The 17,458-nt window shown below is 44.0% G+C and overlaps 1 pseudogene; it reads left to right on the top strand.

Moving 5' to 3' along the window:
* Positions 1-2,926: 2,926 nt before the first annotated feature.
* LOC145130712 (uncharacterized) lies at positions 2,927-4,448 on the top strand (annotated as a pseudogene).
* The last annotated feature ends 13,010 nt before the right edge of the window (positions 4,449-17,458 follow it).

Here is a 17,458-nt window from a genome sequence, read left to right as displayed (position 1 = left end):
GGAACTCTCACAATAAGGTACGGAAGTTTCTTCGGCAGTAGCCGCAGTTTATCCAATATAAAATGTCATTGTAGCTGTAGTCGCAGTAGGGGAAAGTTAATCATACCTAGTTCAGTCTCCAGGTTCAATAGATGCCATGCCTCTTTATTCCTAGTTAAAGCGGGAAAACAAGGTCTATCACTCCAAGTGAGCTTGCCCCGACATCTCTGTCAAGTGAATTCAAAACAATTAGAAAAAAAGTCCGTCTGAGAATGTAGTAAGAAGGTATCTATACCAGGCATCTCCGCAAAAGTCTAATTATCAAGTAGTTCAAACAAGAGAGGCAAGCGCCTTATATATAGGGCACTAGCGCTTCGCCCACCACACCACACTTCCTCGATCTCGCCATAAGATCTGTCTTTGATGCCCCCGAATCAATAGGCCCCACCGCCGCTCGAGGATAAAAAGAATAACATGAATAGACAGTGGACGTCTTTGCGTGCTTTGCTTAATCTGGTTTGGTTGAGAAGTAAGGTAGGACAGAGCCGCCGTTTGAGCCCTAAACTATAGAGGTCGTTTCAGTGGGTGTCCAGTGAATAGAAAAATACCTTTACCAGGAACAGACCACCTTTTCTTTTAGACGATTGAGAAGTGAAGTTGAAGTCTCGAAGAAATCCGGGGAAGAAGTTTAAGAAGGTTCCGGAGCTACCCCAGTAGTAATAGGAGTTGTCGCAGAAAGTCTTTCTCTTTCTTCTTTATCTCAAGTCAGTCTGTAGAGGGATGGTACAGAGATAAAGACTTCTTTCACTCTATCTTCTATTTATCCTATATCTGCAGAAGTTGTTTTAGGATTAGTTGCGGGATAGCTATATAAAGAAAACCCGGGTAGCCGCAGCTTGAAAGTCTAATATGAAACTAGCATTTCGACAAGAGAGAAAACCCTAACCCGGTGAGTAAGAGAATAAATCCCCTTCCTTCTTTATCAGATTATGCGAACCCTAACTTTAGAGAAAGAACCTATTCGAAGGTAGTTGCAGTTTGCCCGGGAGTAGTTGCCGGAAAGGTGTCACCTTGTTTAAAATAGATCCGGATTTAATAAGTGTTCTTATTATAGCATATTCGAATTCATTATTCTCTGTCTCAGTCTTAGAACAACCCGGGATAATAGCCCCGAGGTAGCAGCTTGCCGATGGCATTGAGATAGATCGGTGGTTGGCTTACTGCTTGTTTATGCTTACTCCCACAGCAGCTGCCCCTTCTATCTCGTACTAAGAGACTTCTCCCACAAAAGATCGATCGAAGGCCCAGGAAAGTGAGTGCCGCGAATTCCGTTGCCAGTCAAGATCAAGAGTTGTCTGCTCCGGGTAGGGCTCGCTCCGGGAAAGGAAAGCTTTGGGCGGAGAGTTCTTCGCATTGAGTGAGGGTAGCTTCAGAGACTCATTCATTTTCATTTAGAGACTCAATGGAAGCTGTTTATTGTTCTAAGGAATGGGAATGAATTCTCTTCCTTTAGGAATAGAGTAGGCAGTATAAGTGGTTTTCTCTTCTAGTCGATCTCTATAAACAAAAAGGCATGGGCAATAACCCGCATCATATGATGTAGACCAGTGGGCACCCCTCAGCCCTCGGATTTGGCAAATGCAGCCAGAGCCGCCTTAGCCTTACTGGCACCTCCGAGAAGTCTACCACATGTTCATGATGTTCATGCGCAAGCAAGTGTCAGCGGCTCATTCTGAATAAATAAAAGAAAAAGAATCGACTTAGGGTATGGGTTCTGAAGAGGGCTTCTCCTTTCGCAGTTTGGTCTTCTTCCGATCCGAGGAGCTCAGGACTCTAAGCTAAGTACTTGCGCTTCGTACCAATATATATTCTCGTTACAAAAAATGAAATGATGAAGGGGCGGGTTGGCCTTACCTATATTTGATAATATAAATGGGAATGCGGCCAGTCCAAGATCCAAGATTGGATATACAGTAAAGATCTTTTGGCAGAAATCAAAGACAAGGGTCTGAAATCTGAAAGAGAGGAGAAGGAATTTTAACAAAAGGGCGACTTCCTGATTCATTCCACATTTCACATTCCCCTGGGGTACCCCCTTTGCTACTCGTACTCGTAGATTGAAAAAATTATGTCAGCTTCGCAGTTGGGCGCTTTCCCACTTCCTTTTTAGCTTTGTGCTTCATTACTAGTCCTAAGGCATCTTAAAAACGAAAGACGGGGACCAACCCTCTCTCTCTATCTGAGACATCTCAGCGGTAGTTCTTCTCAATCAGCGACCTAGCCACGTGTAAACAAGGAATTTCGTCAATCTAATATTATCTAATAGTAGTAGAAAAATAGCATCGGTGTCTATTACTATTAGAAGAGTTGCCTCCCCCAGATAGCCTAACCGAACAAAAACTAAAACTCTCAGGAAATAAGCAACCTAAGGCTATTTGTTATGATTGGTAAGTTCCCAGCTTCATATATCGATTTATGCCTTGATAGACTCCTTGAGCACCCTTGGAAAGAAGGAAAGCGTTCATCCCAGACAACTCCGCAACTACAAGACGGTATCCTCTCCTTAGCGTAAAGCACCCCCTTGGATTCATCCGAAATCGATTCCGATTCAACCGCAAATGCTCTTTCCAACTCCCTCAATAAACGCTAGCATGCAGCTCCCAGAGCTACCATGAGGTAAGAGCTCTCACTAAGCTTCCAAACCAGGAGGACTCACGAAGGGGTCCAGGATAGGCAAGAAGGGAGGGGCAGCCTCCCTGAAAAGTAAAGAGCGGGTTGTCCCATCTTCAACATTTCTACTACTTCCTTGTCTCCCCCTTTTCAGGGATCTCCTTGTTCTCTTTCAAAATTTTCCTCCATACCTTCGCCGCCTTCTTCATCATGTTGTTCTATCCTTCAGGGATGTTCGGAAGGTGCCCGGGCCTCCTAAAAAATCCTTCCGACAAGAATGCTGCTTGAACATTGTAAGACATTGAACCGTCCCGCTCTTGTGAACACTGATCATAAGTGGCAAAAGCCGCCGGAATCCTCATTTTTTGTCCATAAGCTCTCCTCGCTACTGTAATAATTTTCAATTTATTTTTTTACTATACACTGGCGCAGATGATTGCCCCCATCTATCAACGGGGGACCCCCCGAAAGGCGAATAGGAAGCTTCAAGCGATCTGGGATCCCACCTTTGATCGAGATGAAGGTGTAGTTTTCACTAGGAATCCCAGGGTTGCCGATCAGGTGAAGTAGTAGTTTCTGGGCACAAAGGATTCACTCGCGATTATAGGCCCGCCAAAGGGAAAGTGCACAGGTCTTCCTTCAAAAGAGACAAGGTTTTTCATTGCCCGAGCAATGAACGTAGTTCACGATGGGCGTTGGGGCCCCTACCATTAGTTGTCTATAGGGATCTGGGATTTGGTATTGAATCAATCCTTAACTTCGTTTAGTCACTTCAGAAGTCATATTCAATACCTAATTCTATTGAGTTGATTCCATCCCCTTTACTTTGTTTACATTCAGTAGCTGCTTGCTGGTGTCCATTCAGGTCAGGAACTCCTGCAATAGGCAGCTACCCTCATCAAACTAAATAACACTACTCTCATCCCTCGCCCGAGAGGCAGGAGAGACCTTGAGTCCAGGCCGTTGCATCACCCTCACCTCTGATTCGGTCAATAGAAAGACCAGCACAACTGCTAGTGCTAAGGTCTTTATCGGAGGGGTGGAGATCACGCAACCCGATCTCTTCAACAACGGCATGGTGGTTATTCATGGCCTTCAAGGTTTCATCTCTCCGCTCTCTACGTTTTCTTGCGACGTGGAGAGGATGACCTCGCTCTCGTTCCCGTTCCATCCATATCATCATTCTGGTCAACATATCCAGACTTTCGGCTCGGTGCAGCCCGCTATCATGCGCCTGATGCTCAGAGATGCCATGCTCCGGCTCCGTAACAATGGCTTCAGCATCCTAGCCCTCGCTATGAAGGTGAAGTATCCCGAGCTTGTGACTCTTAACAATACAATATGACGGTCTTCGCCGGTTCTCACTCTTATATCATATCAGCAACGTCAGGTTCCACATTGTGCCGAACCATTTCTTGTCGATCGCGGATCTGGAGAAGCTTCCGGTGCGGACTGCTCCGCCGACATTGGAACGAGGCAAACCGCTGCTTATCACAACCTCTGGTGCCGGTGGAGGTTTGACCTCGGCGCCGATGAGGATGAACTATGTGAGGATTAAGGTGTCGGACGTCATCCGCAACGTCAAGATCATGGTGCACAGTGTGTACTTGCCATTTCCACATATTAATCCTGTGGCTGCGGCTTACGATAGTATCCTAGGAGGCTCAGAAGTCTCAGGAGGAGATCAGACGATGGAAGGAACGTGTGCTGCTCTGGATGGGCATGAGGTTGTGGTGAGTCCCCGATGCCTCAGGTCAAGCCAATGGTGGAGATCGAAGATCACCATGGCCTGTAATTAATCCTGAAAGTGTTGCTTTGGTGACACGTCTCCGTTTATTTGTTGTCTTTTTTGTGGTCAGTCAAAGACAGAAGAAAGGGGCCGAGGAAGGGGAAGCCATTCGAGTACCAATCCGGTCCATGTGCTGGCTTGGCATGGAAGGCTACCCGAAAAGTCTTTTTCGCGGCTTGTTTTAAGCTCAATGCTTAGGGCAGAGTTATGGCTTTACCCCTTCTTAATCTAGCATTGCTACTCTTCTTTGGGAACATACCGACAGCCCACCACTGGAACTCGCTCGGCTCACTCCCGCCTGTCTTCTTCCAACCATAGTTCACTTTAAGAAAGATCCTTCATTTCACTACAGTTGGAACCTCACTGACCTTCTCGGGCAGTTACTCTCAGCTTGGGTCTCCGCCAGCTTGACCTTTCCCTTCCCTCCCAAAGTCCGTCGGGCCGACGACAACCCGCGGCAATCATACCAGGACTAACGAGATCTCTCTCTCCCTCTTTTGTTGGTTGTTGACCAACGGAAAGAAAGGAACCGGATAGGTAGGGAAACGGGTAGCTAAAGCGAAACGACTTTCCCCCTGAACCGACTTGTGAGAGCAGACGCAAATTATCTATTCCCTTCCATCCTCTCGCAAAGCTCGAGAACTACGTACCTCGATCTTCTGATACAGCAAGGGTCGCCTCCCTCCCCCTTACCACGCTTTTCCACCCTCTGGCCATTAAACCCCCTCTCCCCGGGTTCCTCTTTACACTCCGAGGCTCGAGTTTCTTGTTCGGTCGTAATTGTTCCTGTACTTTTTCTACCGTAGCTGGTAGAAGGGAAGCAGGTTGATTTAGTTCTCTCGATTTCCTGATCAGTTCGTTTATCCCCCCCCCCTGCTCTCTCCAACACCATATCGAAATTGTTCAGAGCCCGTGTAATCCGCCGATAGGGCACACTTTGCCGGGTTCCCTGTTCGTTTATTTACGACACGTAAGACTCATAAGTCCTCGGACTTAGGAGTCTCCCTTGTGGAGTGTGAACAACGCCACGAATACTCGTGTATTGCGCTAGAATCGAACCAGCGCTCCAGCCGTCTTGGAGCAGGGCTTGCTCGACACTCCTCTCTATAACAAATTGGTTAGTTATGATCGAAACCATGCGGCTTAAATCGTCGGGGTCCCCTACCCCAAAATCGAGGGTAAGATACCTTTGATAGAGGATGATGTTTCGTACTTGATCGGACAGCAAGGGTTCGGTGGTTGGTACCGCGGGGGGCACCGGTGGTGGAGGGGGGGACTCCGGTAATTCCTGAGACGCCGCTGGGCTCTGCGGAACGCTGAAGGCGTTCCTGTGGTCACACCAAGCTATTTCTAGCCCCATTTTTTCTATGTCTATGCCTAAGCCTATGCCTATGAAGGCGAACGCCAGTATAAAAAAAGAGGGTAAGACCACAGATAAAAAGCGGCGCCCGCGGGGGGATGTATCCGGTTCCATTTCCCTAGGGGCTAAAATCTATCTCTCCCAGTGCTAATAGACCCACTCCAATCTCGGGAACCTTTCCCTTCCCTCCCAAAGTCCGTCGGGCCGACGACAACCCGCGGCAATCATACCAGGACTAACGAGATCTCTCTCTCCCAGTGCTAATAGACCCACTCCAATCTCGGGAACCTTTCCTGAGCTACTAAAATCTTGGAAATCGACTAGCCTTACTTCTTTCGGGGCTCCATCCCTCTTGACTATATAGGTAGGGGCTTAGCTGCTCCTAGTCAGATAAAAGTTCTCTACTGGGCTCTCGGCTACCCTGAACTACTAAAAACCCAGCCTTTGATGTGCTTGCCCAGCCTCTTCCACTAGAAAGAGCTTCTTCTCTTAAGGCTTCTTGCCAGTAGTGAGAAAAACCTTGCTTATCTATCTTTAGAAAGAGGATAGAGACAAAGATAACTAGATTAATGTCTTCCGTCTTCGTCTGCTAGAACCTTCAAGGAAGATGCAAAAGGCAGTACAGATGATAAGAGCATCTTTGCGTCTTCTCGTCTGGATCTATATAGGGGATCGAATGCATTTGAACTCCTTCTATCTAGCGCTCTCAAGTTGAGGTAACTCGAAGCTTTGAATGGCTCCTGCCTAGCTTCCTTCCAGTGATTAGAGTCTTCTGTTTGCTGTTTTTCATCTTGCTATGAGTGCCTTTACCCTTCTCTAAGAAGCCATATGACTGTGCTATGAGGGAGGAACCCTTAGGTTTACGGGGCATTGGATTCAATCCAGCCACAGGTTCTCCCTTTCAAGTAGCATAGACAATTTGTCATTGAAAAGAGTAGAATCTTACGCCAAATGTCGTAGATAAATATACTCAGCCGGGAGAATAACTAGCGCCTGTCTCTAGTGATTATACTAGAGGGATCCTTTTTTCTTATTCTGACTAGGGTAAAGGCACTATCGGACATGGGATTTTTTATATAGAAAATACTCCTCGTGTAAATGGAAGTATGTCACATGGGTGTGGCCTTAAATTCATCCATGAACCAATGCTTCTCCATAGAAAATCCATGAATTTGGCCGAGTTGGCTCTAATTCAATGCCTGTCTCCATCGAGAGTTCCCGGATATGCTGGGAATCCTCTCAAGGATGGAGGTGGTCGTCTAAGAACTGCTGGGTCCAGGGTAATGGCGCCTTCCACACTTAGGTTGATGCTGGCGGAGTGTGTTGGTTTTTTTCTTCTAGTATTTTTTGATGCAGTCAGAACGTCTCATCATATGATATTCAAGGCTAATTGAGTTCTTGCAGCTAGGGCAGCATCCAATGTCTGGCTCGGTCTTCATCGAATGTTAGACTGGTTCAAAGCTGTTCAATGATGGCTGAATCAATGCCATCAGGCTTTCTAGAATGTAAGGGTTCGAAAAGTCAGTTCAAGGGCTCAAATCCTGATATTCTATGCTTGAGGAATGTCTTTGTGGATGATATGCTAGCAGAAAACAAATTGATATGTCAGTATAAAACCTAAGTAAAGAAGATCATTGAAATCCTATTGTTATTGCTTTCACTACAAAAATGAAAAGGATAGAAGCTGGAGACTGGCCTATATTCCTACTAATGTGATCCCCATTACTGAAAATCTGTTCTACACTACGATATATTGCTCTGATGTTTTTACAACTATCTTTTTTGAAGCAGATAGTTCACAGTGCTCATTCTATCGATACTGGGAAAGAAAAAAAAAATGTTTACACTCAATTTTCATTACGAAGATGTATCACGTCAGGATCCGTTGCTCAAACCGAATCACGCCAACGTTATGGAAGTTCTTGGATCGTGTAAAATAAGAGTAGTACCAAAGGCAGCACCCTCTGATTTCATAATAAAAAATGGAAAATTGGCTATGGAGATTCCGTACGGTCAGAAATTAATACAGACACAAAGGGCTTCGACAGGAAAGGAGTTTCGATCCAATCCATTCTTGGGAAAAAATCAAGACAAAAAAGGATATGTCAGTGACCTAGCACGGCAAAGCACTCTCCGAGGGCATGGAATGTCTCATTTTTTGGTAAGAATCTCCGCAGTAATGTCTCTGTTAGATTTTCCGGTCGAAATACGGGAAAAGTCCATTCAATTCTTGATGGAAATGGAGTTTTGTGAATTCTCCCCGGAACTGGAAGATCATTTCGAGATCTTCGAACATATTCGAGGGTTCAATGTCACTATTGTAACTTCGGCCAACACACAAGATGAGACTTTACCACCGTGGAGCGGCTTTTTTCAAAAAGATGAGGGGGAAAGTCAGTAAGATGTCGGAGAAGCAAAATATACGAGATCACAAACGTAGATTGCTCGCGGCTAAGTATGAATTGAGACGAAAGCTTTATGAATTTGTAAAGATACCGATCGATCTAGTGATATGCGGGACAAACATCGTTAGAAGTTGTCCAAGTTGCCAAGAAAGAGTTCCTTTGCACTAGTAAGAAACCGATGTATTTCCACGGGTCGCCCTCGTTCCGTATATCAGTTCTTTTCTTTCGAATTTCTCGTCTCGTTTTTCGTGGATTAGCATCTCGAGGTCCTTTGATGGGCATAAAGAAATCGTCTTGGTAGCATCAAACCAATAGAACAAGGGTTAGCTCTGCAGCTGGTCTACAAGCAAGGTAAGTAGGTCCATACGACCGGCCCCGGATGTACCCTTTAGCCGCGAGGGGAACCGGGTAAACAAAGTCGCGATCAGAATGAATGGTAGTTCGTTGGGCCTGTCTTTTGCTCCCAGAGGTGCTGGTTCGAATCCAGTTCGCGACAAGTACTCATACTAAAGTGTGCTCCGATAGGTATTTCCACTGTTCGATACCTTTTCGTGATGACTGTTCCCTGCTCCATTATCAGCCAACGGCTCTAACCGCTTCTATTGGCTCAGTTGGATGGAGTACATCTTTGTGCGAGACAGTGTAGGAGTTGAGATCCAGTGCGCTTAAACTCTTCTAAGAAGGAATGATTACCTGGTAAAAGCTTGAAGCTATACCCTTTTCATTCAAGTTGAGCTTCGATCCTAGAGAAGAAAGAGAGAGGGTTTACCAGCAGTGTACACCTTCACCCTCTGCTAGTTGACTTATGAGCCCTCCCCTCTAGGCTGACAGCTTGCAAGTTAGTATGACATCCAGTAGGAAGTCTATCTTTTCGGGATGCAGGGGCAATGAAACGAGATGGGATGTTATATAGAATATAGGTAGCTTATGTGCATGTTAGTGAAATACCTGGTTGTCGAGTCATTCAGCTAATGTATGATTCCTAGTTCGATCAAAAAAGCCTTAGAAAAAAGGACAGGGAGCTCTAGCCTATTTCAATTTCCGGATCTAGCTCAAAAAAAATTACAGCGCTGGGAGAAGAACTGCGGATGTGTACGGGCGTAGGTAGGCCAGTCAATAGACTCTCTTTCTCTCAGCAGAAGCACTGGACAACTTGACTCAATCACATACTAGGGACCCCTCTTTCTAAGTTTGGTAGTCTCTCATCTATAGAGCTGGGTAGAAGGAATGTACCGAACGAAGTTGCTAAAGGCTGGCATCCATCCTTCCATTTGATCAAAGGCATCAGAGCATAAGTAATTCACTCGAAAGGAGAAGAGCGTCAAGCAGCCCCAACTCTAGCTCCGTAGAGCAGGAGAATGCTCAGGTCCGTCTACGTGTGATTCCTCATTTTCTTCCTAAAACGTGAGGTGAGCTGCTGATTCTACTCTTGGAGTTACTCAATATAATGCTTCCTGAAAAGGATTTGAACCAAGAAAAGAAGAAAATACCATAGTAGATCTATGATTAGCCCTCGGTCGGGATGGTCCTGTCGAAGAACTTTATTCATGCAGAGAAAGACACTTAGGATAGGAGACTTATGGATGCAGGGTCTGCAAGTGAAACCCCAAAACCTAAAATCCCCTAATGCCTATCAAATAAGAGTCCTACCGGAGATCAGGTGTCAAAGGTGTCTAGGATTTATCCCAAAAGTAAGTAGGAGTGCTCTTCCATTCAAGCCTTCAGCCTTACAGTCTATAGACCTTACCTCACAAATCTTTTCTCTCGGGATTGAGTTGCTGTATCTGTAGTAGCATTCCCTCTAGTCACCTAGAAAGAGGAAAATTGCCAGTTTAGTTCCATCTCCTTGAGTTTCAATTGGAATGCTAGGGTAAGTCCCAAAGTCCTAAGTTCTTCCTTTCAATAAAAGTAGTAGGGCTAACGATATTTCTTTAGCTTAATGCTAGGCATATAGATAGGTTTCTGGATCTCGAGATTAGTTTCATTTCTCTGGCTAGGAATAAGCAAAAAAACAAGGAAAGCGGATTCTCTTCTCGGGTAAGCGGTGCTCTCTTTCGCATAAGCCCTTTCTTAAGTAAGGTGATGGCGCTCTTTATCAGCTGCTTTCCTGGCATGTTACTTAAAGAAAACAAGTGAAGTAAGCTCCCCCCTTGATCCGATACAAGCGAGCTAAGGGGCATGATGTTCTCCCAATACCTGAGAGACACTTCACAGAGACTAAAGGTTAGGGGGATGGTAGTAAACCAACTGCAAGCACATGAACTCGCTATACCATTCTCTGCCCGCTACCCCTGCTCCTACTTCGAATGATAGAACGATTCGAAAGGGGCATACGTACGGCTTTGACTAAACGACTAACTAAGGTTTTTAGGAAGCAGACGTAATCGAAAGAAAGCTTGGGCCGAATGGAAGGGGCTTCCAACGATGGCAGGCTTACGGGATAAGGGCATACTCGTATGAAAAATATCCTAACTAAACGCTAAGCATTGAACCTAGCATTGAACCTTACTTCAAAGACTTTTATACGACCAACCGCCTACTTAATTACACTTCCGGCATGGCATTAAGCAAGTTCCTTCTTCTGCGAATATGAGATAGACCGACGGGACTAAGGGACTGTGGGAATAGCGAAAGCCCTGATTCAAAGATATTGGCCAGTCAAAAGGAAGAAGGTGAAAGACCACAAAAGTATTCCCCCTAAAGCTCTGCAAAGGCCTTTCGGAGATTGACCGTTTTTTCGAATTCGTATCCGTTGGCTAAGTACTTAGAAGCTTGGCCACCAGTAGCCTCGGACCTTCATCCTTCGACCCTCAAGACCTCTTATAGCGCTCTTGCCTTCCAGCTAGCCAAGCCTTTGGAAAGAAGTAAATTTCGGAGTCTGTAAAAGAAAAGAAAGACTAGCGGCGCTTATTCCTATTCCATGAGATAGCAGTGGTTACGAATTCAATTTTGAAATAAAAGGGAGTTTTTCAACTATACGAAAGTGATGTTCCTTGCGAGAGGTAAGTTCTTAGGAATCGATTGAATCACAGGAAAGATCAGGAATAGCCCTTTAGGTTGCAACTCCTTCTAAGACTACTAGTATTGGCAAGAGGGATGAACCTGATTGACCTATTATTTCCCCCGGGGCGGATTCTAAACCCGCTTCGACGTCTTCCCACAGATCTGCCTTATCGAGCCGGTGCCATTCAGGCAATGAAATAGGTTTTTTGTACGAGGAATAAGAGGCATATGCAAGAGCAGGTTGCACGAAAGGAACTGACATCTCATCGGAATAGGAAGCGAATCCGCTCTTCTATGTGCTAGATGTCGGCATTTCCCCTCTTAGCATACAGCATTCACTTCACTGACGCCTACTGACCGGATCGGGCACGAAGGAGGAAGGAACAATGGGAGAGAGGCGAAGCATTTGAAATGAGTTCATTCTCATATAGCAGGAAAGTCTTACCATTTCGAAAAGAGCTCAGTAAATGGTCGAGCTAGCTCCTTCTGCATGGCCTAAAAGCTAATAAAGTGAAAGGGTCGTGAAGCAGCTTACTTTCCTTTCATTCCAATATGGCATACTACTGAATCAGAATCAGGATCTTCCAGGGATTGGCCACTCATCTGGAGTATGTCACCAGGTCAGGCCTAGCTGATGAAAGATCTCGTTTTATGACCATCTTTCTTAAGCAAAAAGAGTAGCTTAGCTCTCATAGTAATTAATAGCTCGAGGCTTTATTTCTTCTATTATAGAATAGAAATCTATAAATGGAGGAGTAGGCTGACAAGCGGTCCTATTTCAGCAGCTTTGCTCAATGCATTATCCAGATCTCGAATCATTGGAATTAGCTTGCTTTCCCTTCTATTATATAAGAAGTCTTCCCCGGTCGGGAATCAATCATACTACGATCGTCAAATCCTACGCTGTCAATAGAACTGTCGGCATATAACCTAGAATCAATAGGAGCTAATAAGATCTTCCCCAGGGTAATTTCACTAAGACTGCCCTACTCCCTTGACTAATATGGTTCAGGTGGAATAGTCGGACATAGAATACAGGGAATGCGCATACAGTGAATAAGACCCCTCCTTTAAGTAGGAATTAGACCAAGGCTAGACTGGATGCTGCTACTACATGTACAACAGCTAAGATTGATTCTCTTACCTGCATCCTTACACCTAGAAAGGTACTTTGTTACTAGCCTGAAAGTCTCAACATCTCCCTAAAAAAGGATTAATAAGGAATGCTAAAAAGAAAGAATCTAAGGCTGAAACTGAAACAACACTATAGCTCCTTAGATTTTGCTCGTTACGCTCCTTAGTAAGTGAATTGGTAGAACTTCAATACACTTGACCTTACTGGCTTTCCTAGTCCGACATCGACTACATCGAAAGAGATAGAAGACTTAGCCGATTAGACCAGATAGAGAATAGGAATTGACAGAAGATAGACACAGGCTATAGAGAAGGAATGCTAAAAAGAGAGATAGGAAAAGCTATGTGTACCAAACAGGGAAATCTATACGGTGATACCTCAAGCGCATGATATAACATTTTCTTGTAAGAAAGCCGTTGATAACGAATTGGTAACCCCTGGTCGGAGCGGGTAGGAGCCGAATAGATGGGAATGAAGTTCCTTTACAGCTCCGGAAAGGAGGCTTGTGCCACTAAGGGGTTGCCGCTTATTCAAGTGACGGGGCAAATGCCCTATTAATTGAATCTAAGTCAAGCTTATCCTCTAATGCCTGGGAAGCTATTCCATCTGTAGTATCGCTGGAGGAAAGCTAATAAGTACAGTTGCAGTCCGCTTTAAGCGGTTGGTTAGCTATTATACAATTTGAAAAAGCTTATTAAAGAAGTAACCTTAATAGTTTTACTATACAGGGAGCTGAGACTTTTAGATGGTGCATAAGCACTGGGGAATGCTTAATGGCATTCAAACTTGCAGGAAAAACACCAGCTCTTATCAATATTCCTTCTTAGGGAAACAGCCCAAGAGCATACTTTTAAACTGGCTTGTTATAACCTGCTTTCCTAAGAGGTACTTCGCTAGCTCGCTTTCAAATTGGTAAGATCATATTATAAACTATTAAAGGCAAAGACTCCAAGGAAATAGATCCTCATTCATGGGCTAGCATTTCTTTACAGTGGGGAACATTATCTATGGATAGAGCTTAGTTAATTAGAGAATTCAAAAGTAGCTCGCCTTTAGTCAGCTAGTACAAGAAAGTGGAGACTCAATGAACTGCGTAAAAGTCCTGATATCTCGTTGTAATCCCAAGCATGCAATCCCTAAACTCCATGAGTTGCCCACTTCTCAGAAGAACAGTTGATCGTACTACTCATTCATGTTGGCAGTCACTCTCATGGATTTCTCATAGAAGATCCTTATTCTTGATAGCACTGGTAAGGGACGATTCTCAGTGCCAACCTATCCCCAATCACACTGAATGCTTACTTACCAATCCTTTCTCAGAGAATTCCTCGTGCATCAAAAAACTTCTAGTAAAGTGAAGGAGACCCACTTCGCATGGAGAAGTTCAAAGCTTCCATGAGTAGTCGGATGGACATGCTTGCCAATCTTGAGTTGTCATCGGGTAGGGCATGATTACAGCGAGTGTTCGCATGACTTGGGACAAACCTCTAGAGTCTTCTCCTCCTTGCCGCTGCTGGTTAGGGGCAATCGACCGATCCACATTTGTTGATACGTATATGGATAGATAGATAGCGACTCTTCCTCTCTCCTGCTAGTAAATAAACTATGGAAATGCACCGGCATGTTTTTTCCCTATCTTAAATTGTTGTCAACCTCCCTACTAACCATAATCTGTAGGATAGTAATCTGTAGGATTGTACACGACAACCTTACCCTCATAGTCCAGAGCAACCATCCTATTGCGACAATAGAGAGGCTCTAGCCCTGGTTCTTTATACTCGATTGAACAAGACAACCCGAGATCTTGTATCATATCAAATACTTGATATTCATCGATTCTTAGATCATCAGTACATGCTATAAAGACCATACCTATGAATCTTTCAAATGCAATCCCTGGATATTTATGGCTGAACTGCCGGTCGAACTCCATTAAGGTAAGATTGAATAAGACCCTATTGATTTCTCCAACAATTGGCATACAACCGAAGCATATCTTTCTACCATCCTCATCAAAGGTCTCGAGATTTAGAAAGCTACTAACCAGCTTATAACAAACCGAATCTGCCCCAACAAAGGACTTAACACCATCTAAAACCAGACTCTCAGGAATCAGTTGTAATGATGGATCCATGTTAATCTGGTACAGTCTACTCACCTTACCCATGTTTTGAATACCATAATAAAAGAGACCTAACCTATCTAATAATCTGTAATTCTCCTTGGGCACATAACCATAAGTCAAACGATAGAAATGGATACTCAATGCCATGAACACCAAGACATCCTCTTTTTTTGATGGAAAAACAACTATATAGTGTGAACTATCTCTGCTTGGATAAAACGTTAAGTCAGGAAAATCAGGTAGCGTTGCAAATAAAAATTCTAGTAGATCATCCCTACTTATTCTCCTGAGCCTTAGCGGAGATAGAGTGTAAAAACCTGAAAGCAATATCTGTTGAAGATTACATAACTCTTTCTTAGATAGATTATATTTCTGAGTGCTTTTTAAATCATTATACAGAAAATCAATATCCTCTGATAGCTGAACTAGCGAACTAGAAATTGTAGAATAATAAGAAGATCTTGCACATATCATAGTCAACTTATAAGAAGATTTGGATTGAATTGTTTCTTGTTTGTTTTTCATCTTTTTACTATTATTTCTTGTAATTCTTGAACTTTCAAAGTACTTATTAATTCTAAATCAGGAGGAGATGAATATGACATCATACCCATTCCGAGAAAGGCTGCTACTATGATCCCTAAACCAAGGGCCACCCTAGCATTGCTACCTTCAGCAGTGTTACCACTAGGAAGATGGATTTCATTGAACGGATAGACATTATCAAAGGCGGATAACACTTGATCTGATATATACTTATACTCCACATAACTCATTTTCATAAAGGGGGCTATATCAAATGAAACATCCTTGAAAGAATCATACGGAAGCTCTCTCGGTACTAAGATTCCTGGAGGTGCTACTTCTGGTACTCCAGGTATAAAGTTGTACCAGACAGTACAACCAATCCCTAAGCTAACAAATATGATTAAGCGCCCATACATACCTTTATAATATGTTATAAATTCTATTACTTTTTTATACGGGGTCCTGGTGAGAACATCTAAGCAATGGTGCAACCCACCCTTGAACCTGGTATTTTCAAACAAATCTGGGGTTGAAAACGTAACATTTTTGATAACCCGAGAGATTGAAAGACATACATTAACATTTTCTTCGCTGAATTGCTCATTATAAATTCATATCTTTGGAAACGAGTATGCTCTGGAAAAAAACGGAAATATAACGCCAGAATAGCATCTTTAGCTGATTGAACTTTAAGTTGTTCAACAATCAGACTTTCTTTTAAATCAGTAAGAGGGAAACTATTCACAGGTAGACTTAAAATAGGAAAACTATTAAGCAATTCATCCTTATTTACATGAGAATTCGGATTATTTGTGGGGGGGAGTATAAGTCAAAGGCTGGATTGGCTTAGGAATTGACCTTCGCAAATTCAGACCTCTACGCTTAGAGAACGTATCCTTTTTTCCGAAACGATAGCTTTCCGGCAGCATTCCACCATTACCTGTGTAATATATATCATTTCTAGTGTGATTAACTCTCAATCTGTCAAATAACAATTTCATTTTTTCTTTTATCATCTATTTAAAGAGTAACACTCGGGATTTTCTCTCTGCTTATGCCCTTACTTTCTTTTTTCAATAGGACTACTTGGATAGCTTCTCGCTCGATAGGCTGACCAACAGGACACTATTCTCGATACTTTAGGCTGACCTAAAGGACAGATTATCGATAGGCTTAAAAACCCTTATACTTAAGGACTTTCATAATCTCGATTCCGTAGGACAGATTATCGATAGACTTCCCTTAATACTTAAGGCAAAATCTCGATTCCGTAGGATAGATTTTCAATTCCGTAGGACATAAGAGTATATGAGATGCCTTTACCCACAGAAATACTAGACTCAACCCAGACCATGAGAGGAACAAGGCACAGAGCCATGTTTCTTCGGCCTTGGGACAGGCATTATGGGATTTTACCCGACGGGGGGCTGCCTTTACCCTGAGCCAGTATTTCTCCCCTAGAAAATGGTTTAGGATAACCTCCAGGGGACAGACAGCGGTATTACTCTAAAGACCCAGGTAGGGCTAGGGTGTATTTTTTCTTGTTTTTCTTTTGTCTAAGAAGCCCGTAGGTTGTACGCCAGCCATACGTAGCTGGAACTGTGATGGCCACAATGCTTAGCTATTGCCGATCCCCAAGACGCCTTTGGTTGAATGTTCACACCTGATCCACCGTCTGCACTTCCTACATTCACTCCCGGAAATTGAAACAGGAAAACAGGAATTGTAACCTCCCGGTCTGCTGTAGTCAGCCTCACGGTGTGCCTGACTGGCGAGTCTGCCGTCTCCACGGCTTTCCCTTTTTCGGGCTGCTCCTCAAGCCTGCGAGTGCCGATCTTCGCTTGGACCGGCTTCGAGGCTCTACCCTGGCTTTTCATTGGTTTCTCCCAGGGGCCTTTATCGTATCGCGCGCATCTTCCAGCAATCGGGGGAGGCCCCGAGTACATAGACGGGGCGGTCCTGGGGATGAAAGTACATTCCCTCGTGTTCTGGAACTCCTTTTCTTCAGTTGAACAAAGAAGGTTCAATCTTGTGAAACCGTAGCGTAGGCGAAACCTGGCATCCCGCCCAGAGTTTTACCTTCTCCGGTCCTGGAAGGAAACCCTACTTTCCTTCCTTCCCCCAGCAGCTACAAGATCTAGCCTGATCAGATCTATATATCTCGTTAATGTCATAGTTATATTCCAGATCAGCCAAATTCTGCCGTTCCCGGCTTCATTCTCCACAGTAATGGCTTTACTACAATCCTTTCTCAAGCATCTGGTAATTCTGGCCGCCTTTCCACTCCTCACTTTGCTTTCCACCAAGCCAATAAAATCTGCCTCTTGTGCTCTAAAAGGCCTCTCTATGCTTCTCGACTTTACCGATCTTTCTGACATTCCATATAAGGACCTTAATGTGGAACTATTGTTGTTTTTACATTCCCTTCGCACCTTAGCGTTGCCTCTGGTTTTTAGTCTTGTGC

The sequence above is a fragment of the Lactuca virosa genome, chromosome 8 (genome assembly GCF_052849685.1).
Source record: "Lactuca virosa cultivar CGN04683 chromosome 8, Lactuca_virosa_CGN04683_v6, whole genome shotgun sequence".
NCBI classification, from domain to species: domain Eukaryota; kingdom Viridiplantae; phylum Streptophyta; class Magnoliopsida; order Asterales; family Asteraceae; genus Lactuca; species Lactuca virosa.
Note: the sequence above shows the minus strand (reverse complement) of the source record. Positions and strands in the feature narration are given on the sequence as shown.